The sequence below is a fragment of the Chelmon rostratus genome, chromosome 19, assembly GCF_017976325.1.
Source record: "Chelmon rostratus isolate fCheRos1 chromosome 19, fCheRos1.pri, whole genome shotgun sequence".
In the NCBI taxonomy this organism is placed as follows: domain Eukaryota; kingdom Metazoa; phylum Chordata; class Actinopteri; order Chaetodontiformes; family Chaetodontidae; genus Chelmon; species Chelmon rostratus.
In genome coordinates, this window is record NC_055676.1 from 19,655,944 (window position 1) to 19,661,943 (window position 6,000).

The window sequence follows — 6,000 nt, forward strand, 5'->3', positions numbered from 1 at the left end:
CATGCAACAACGCCTTTTGGTCATAAACACTTCATCGAGCCCCAGCAGCCCGTTCATCATCGTGACGCCCACAGGTAATCCACACCAACAGCTGCAGCAGACACAAGGCAGAACCCAAACATTTCCTCCAAACGGGACCTCTAAACACGGACTGCCAGCAATCTATACAGCAAACACAGAGCATTACACTCACAGTAAATATAGCAGGAAATGTTCAAACCCAGTAAACCAGATAGACAAGACGCTCTTGTCTGTGTGTAGATCAGTTCTGTGTATGTGTGTGTGTAGATGGGTGGAGAGATGAGGTGGAGGGTAGTTCAAACTCTGGCTTCCTCAAGCAGCTTCCAAGTTTGAAATGTTACTCGGCATCCTCTGCGTTATGTCATCGATTTCTCAATGATGATGGCCTTGTCACTCAAAAGCAAAAAAAAAAAAACCATCAGCACTGGAAGCCACCCATGTAGGCCCATTCACTCCTCACTTTTCCTTCCCTAAATATCCCTCCCCTCTCCTCCCCCGAACATTCCCTTCTGTTTGTATATTTCTTTCCCTCCATCCTCGTCTTTCTCCAGCTCTCCGCCTCATTGACTCGACCACAAAGTGTCTATGGCAGATGATCTCTGAAAGGAACAGGGAGACCCTGGAGCTGAGCGTTTAAGTGGTCGGATCGAGGCACCCCACCTCTTTCTGTGTGTCGCCGTGTCTTCTCTGAGCTTTTGGAAGTTTGCCCGAATCTGTCTCCGTATTTGACATACATGCTTCTTCTCGCACAGCAGCCTACAATTAGATCCAGAGATTTTAGGATGCACTCACAAGCCTCCCCCCCGCCCCCAGCTTGGATACAGCCTTTGCCAAAATGTGAGCCACATAAAAGACAAAACCATGACCCTCTGCAACATATTAAGGATCTGAGCTTTGATTTCCCGATCACACGCTGCATGGTTATGTATGACATTGTCGAGGTGAAGAAAATCCCTTAGAAAGACACGTTCTTAAATTGTCAACTGCCCTCTGAGTCATGACTCGGTAATGCCTGGAAAAAGAACAATTACCAGGGGGGAGAGAGTGACAGGAAATACAGAATCTGTGAGTATTTGAGTGTTCATTTCCCCACATCTACTGTATGTGTGCATGTGCGGCGGCTCACTGTGGCCTGCAGCCGATCTCATTTTTGAGACATTTGCCGGAGATTGACGGAAGATTTTTTCACCAAACCCTTCTCCGCTTTCTTCTCTTTCCTCCGCAGGTTCGATAAAGTAACAAAAGAAAACATACACCTAGTGTGCAACAACAATGTTGACTCGCTCAAAGGGAGGAGAGAAACTGTAAAAACACGGCGTATCCTCGCGAGGTCCCACTGAAAGCCTCCTTTTGTCTGGAGTGCCAGTGGTGAAACTCGTTATAGAAAACATCGAACTGGCAAGATCTCACCAAAGTGGAAGAGAGATGCCGCTCTATTTGATACTTCCTCCCAGGGCAGTTGGCACTTCCTGTTCCCAGTCACAACATTTTCAGGGGCCTCTATCAAAGTAGAACTTCAGCACAGGGGGTGTCCAGCGGCCCCTGTGCTTCAGGGTGGTCAAGCCCGCCAATTCTGAGCAGATCTCTGTTGGATATGTGAAGTGGCTCCACTGGCAGGTAACTGGATACATATTCAGAGCACAGCAGGGCGCAACAGACCTGCTGAAATGTAGCCTAAGTCCAGTGTTAGCACAGGCTACATTCACCGGCTGAATTTTAATATCATTCTCCTGCAAACACAAGCTAAATATACCCGATCGGGACCGAAAAGCTCCACTCCAGCTCAGCTCACACAAACTGCAACAGTTCACAAAGTAGTAGAGAGGTCCATCTTGTGTGTTTACTGAAGTTCCATAATGTGAACTCACTTCATATGTCCCGGTTGTATCTGCAATCACTCTGGTTAGGCGGTTTTTCACATGTTTTATCTCCAATGCTTAGAGTGGCTCACTTATGCTTCCATTTTGCCCTCTCGTACATTGCAAAGCTGGAAAAGTGGCTTTTACACACCCACATAGCCTCAGTGCACACACACTCTTAAATGTGAACACCAAGACTAATTACCACCATCCAATAGTGGTAATTCAGTGTGATCATTATGCAAGCTGAGTTCTCCAAACAGCAAAATATCTGTTTTACCAGAAGTCAGGGCTGTTACTCTGACTCTGTGATACTGATGATGTGCCCATTAAAGCAGCAGCCAACTGTACAAACTGTCTTATTTCATTTCATGTATATTGTTGATATTACAGGGAAACAATCAATCAGTTAATTCAATAATCAATTTTGACAACCTGAGAAGGAATTTTGATGCATGATTCTGATATTCTTTGACTAAATATCTTTACATTTGACATTTCTTTGTAAATTAAATTGTGTACTACATCTAATTAAAGTTTTAATGAATTTTAACAGACATGGAATATTCTACATGACGAAATTGTGACATTTCCAGCAAATCACACGGCTGTATGTGAATTCAATGTTTTTCATATGTGACATGATGTGAAAATCTCACGTGATGTCTCATATTTCACACTTAAATGTTGTTGTTTTTTTTTCACATATTCCTCGTGACATGGTTGCATTGCTGGGAGTGTAAAGGAGGTCTTGAAACAGCATCGAGTTAAATGGATAAATATAGTTAAAACAAAAATTTAAATAATCAGAAAATCTTTTGGCAGCTGGCATGGACGGTATAAAAGTAGTGGACGTAGCCACTGGCCAGCAGGGGGCGACTCCACTGGTTGCAAAAAGAAGCCTATGAGAAAACGAAACTACTTCTCATGTCATTTATTACCTCAGTAAAAATTTTCCAAAGTGGTTTATGGTCTGAATCACTCATATTAAGCCTTCTTCAACACAGAATAACGTTCATTTTGTAAATTATGGTCCAGTTTAGAGTGAAATCGATGATACAGTAGGGTAGGCTTAAGGGCGATTGTCAAGTTGCTACCACAGCAACCTGTCAATCACGATAGAAGCGTAGCAATGCAGATCCTCCCCTGCTTGAGCTTAAAAACAATTGATAGTGTGGCTTCTTAAAGAATGACACCACAGTTTCAGAAAATACTTGTTAAAGTTTGCTTGTTTGGTCACTTCTGATCTATGTTGCTCTGTTTGCCATTAAGGTGGTTAGACAGGAAATGGCGTATAATTCGAGCACAAGCTTTATCACAGTGAAACAAATGTCATTATTAGTAAGAATTGGTGATTCATGATGGAAAATGCAGGTTCAAAAGTTCTTTGGGGTGGGTTGGGCAGGGGGAAATTTGGATTTGTGCCTTCAGACTTTTTATTTTTATTTTCCAATTAACATTACTTAACTTAAGGCCTTTAAAGCAATCATACAAAAAAGATAGGACACACACACAAACATACATACAAGTCACAACATTGCTTACTATCATTTATACATCCAACATACAATATAATCCATCTTTTTATGAAACTGCTCATTCTCAGTTGCAGGATTGCTGTCGTCGTTATATAAACTGTTAAAGTCTGATTTGTGGTCAGTGGTTGTTCCTTCTTCCAGTTTACAGTCATCATTTTCGTGGCGATCAGCAGGAGTATGCATAATATATATCTTTGATCTTTGTCACATCCATCTTTAGCTATGCTTCCTAGTAAAAAAACACTGTAGTGGAGTTGCAATTCCCATAATTTTATCTGTCTCCTCTTTTTAAGGTTTTGCCAAAACCCTTGTAGATTTGGGAAATCACAAAATATGTGAATGGTCCTTGGCGTGTTCTGGTATCACTTTTTCCAAAGGGAATCAGCACCTGGTGTATGTAAGTGAAATGAAAGTGAATGAGAAGAAGTCCAGGGGTCAGTCCGGCCTTTAATGTGCAGTGTTTGGTCAGGTGTTCCCTGTGGACTCTTGTGCATGCAGCTCTCTCCTGTATTTTCCTTGTTTCTTTTCAATTCACCAAAGAAAAAAAAAAAGCCAAATGAATGGCAAAAACTTGAACCCTAACTGTACACGACATCTAAAACATTTTGACATGTTTTCGTCTTCCTTCAACAATATTTTTATGCTGAACATATGCAGGGCATCGCTAATTTAGGTCTGCTGTATGCGCAGCCTAAGACAACAATATCTTAATTTGTTTAAAGTCTGTATTTGTTTCTTTAGCTGGGGAAGTTTCTCAAATGATGCCCTGGATGGTCTTCAGTGGCTGTTTATTCTTTACTGATTCATGCACCCATGCAGCCAACTCAAACATGATACAATAATACATTTGGAAACTTTCAACAAAACTGGATTACAGAGCGAGTTCTTGTTTTAAAAGCAACGATAGGTGCCAGATGAGCATAGCCGAGAATTTTGACAATAAGCGAGACGGCTTATAGGAAAATTGCTTTAAAAAGGGCCTGGAGTATTTACTGAAAGGCACCGGAGGGAACCCACCGCGTGTTCCCTAATGAGTGAGGAGAGACAAAACAAACGTAACAACAAACCCATAATCCAAGTGGCGGGATGCAGACAGTAGCAGCAGCTGTGACTCCTCTGCCCTGCCTGTTTTTACAGGAGCTTAATTGATTCAGTGGCCACACCGGTCTCCTCGTCTTGATCTCTCCATCCTCTCCCGTCACTCTGCACTCAGGTGGAAAGAGGCGGGGGGGGGTCCAGGATGCTGGTCTCAGTCCAGCGTGAGCACATATGCTACACAGATCAGCGTGTTTCCATTTCTCTGCCCGTCACCAGAGGGGATAGGGTTACCGTGTGGCGATGAGGGAAGAGGGGTGAAATGTAGTGCTGGTTGGATGGTGCTAGGATGTCACAGAGCGAATGCATAAATCTTTGCATCTGAACGCTGGTCATTTGTTAGCTGTGGGACTTTTCCTCCCACACGTACCTCATAGCTCTTTAACCTGCCTCCTGCAGCTGTTGAATTGGCACATTCTGCAGGAATTTTATCCATTTCTTCCTCTTACCCAGAGTCAGACACATTCATAAAAACCTTTCTCTTCATGCAGTTTTAAAGTACAGTATAAACATAAAAGTTGAGATTAGTTTATGGATATCCAGAGGTGGAAAAAGTAGCAGCACCACAGTGTACAAATAAGTAAAAGTCATTCATTCAAAATGTTACTTAAATAAAAGCAAAAGCATCAAAATGTATTTAAAGTACCAAAAGTAAAATTACTCATTATACAGAATGGCCCATTTCACAATCATATGAGATGCATTATGTGTAAGCATCATTTCTGGCAGCTGGTAAGGTGGGGCCAATTTTGACTGATAGCTGGCTATTTCATAGTAATCTTTAATAATATATTGAATTTAGTAGTTGATTGTGTTTTGTATTAATTAAGTGATGTCAAGTAGCAACAAAAGTTTTAATTTTTTTTTTTTATTTCCCACTGGCATGTTGTGGAGGAGAAGTATAAAATAGCATAAAACTGTAATAATTAAGTAGAGACCAAGTACTACAAAAGTGTACTTAAGTGCAGTATGTGAGAAAATATACTGGACATTATTTCCATGAAAAAATTAAGTTCAAGTCGGACCCTGAAATGTAAATCTTTCTGGAAAAAAAACATGTTTCTGCAAACATATTACGACTTGTTTTGTGTTCATCACAATGTACTTTTTCCAAATGGAAGCACGGTTTTATTGGTTGCCACGTTGGGAAAAAGTTATGGTGCAAACTACTTAAATCCATCTGCTCTTTAACTAATAGCTTGACACCTTGGAATAAACTTATTTGCTCTCTTGCCAGGAGTTAAACAAGAATGCAGTAAAAAGGTAGCTGGAGGCAGTTAGCTTAGCTTTTTCTGGCAACTAGAAATGACATTTGGATCAAGGATAGAAGAGTCTTCAAGGTTTCTAGAAAGACTGTCAGGCTTCAGATCTTTGTATTACTAAGATAGTTTAGCTTGCTTGCCTCTGTCCAAAGCTAAAAATAAACCCTCCCAGCAGCCCCTCTAAATATCACTAATTAACACCATCTCTCAATCTTTTCACCAAAC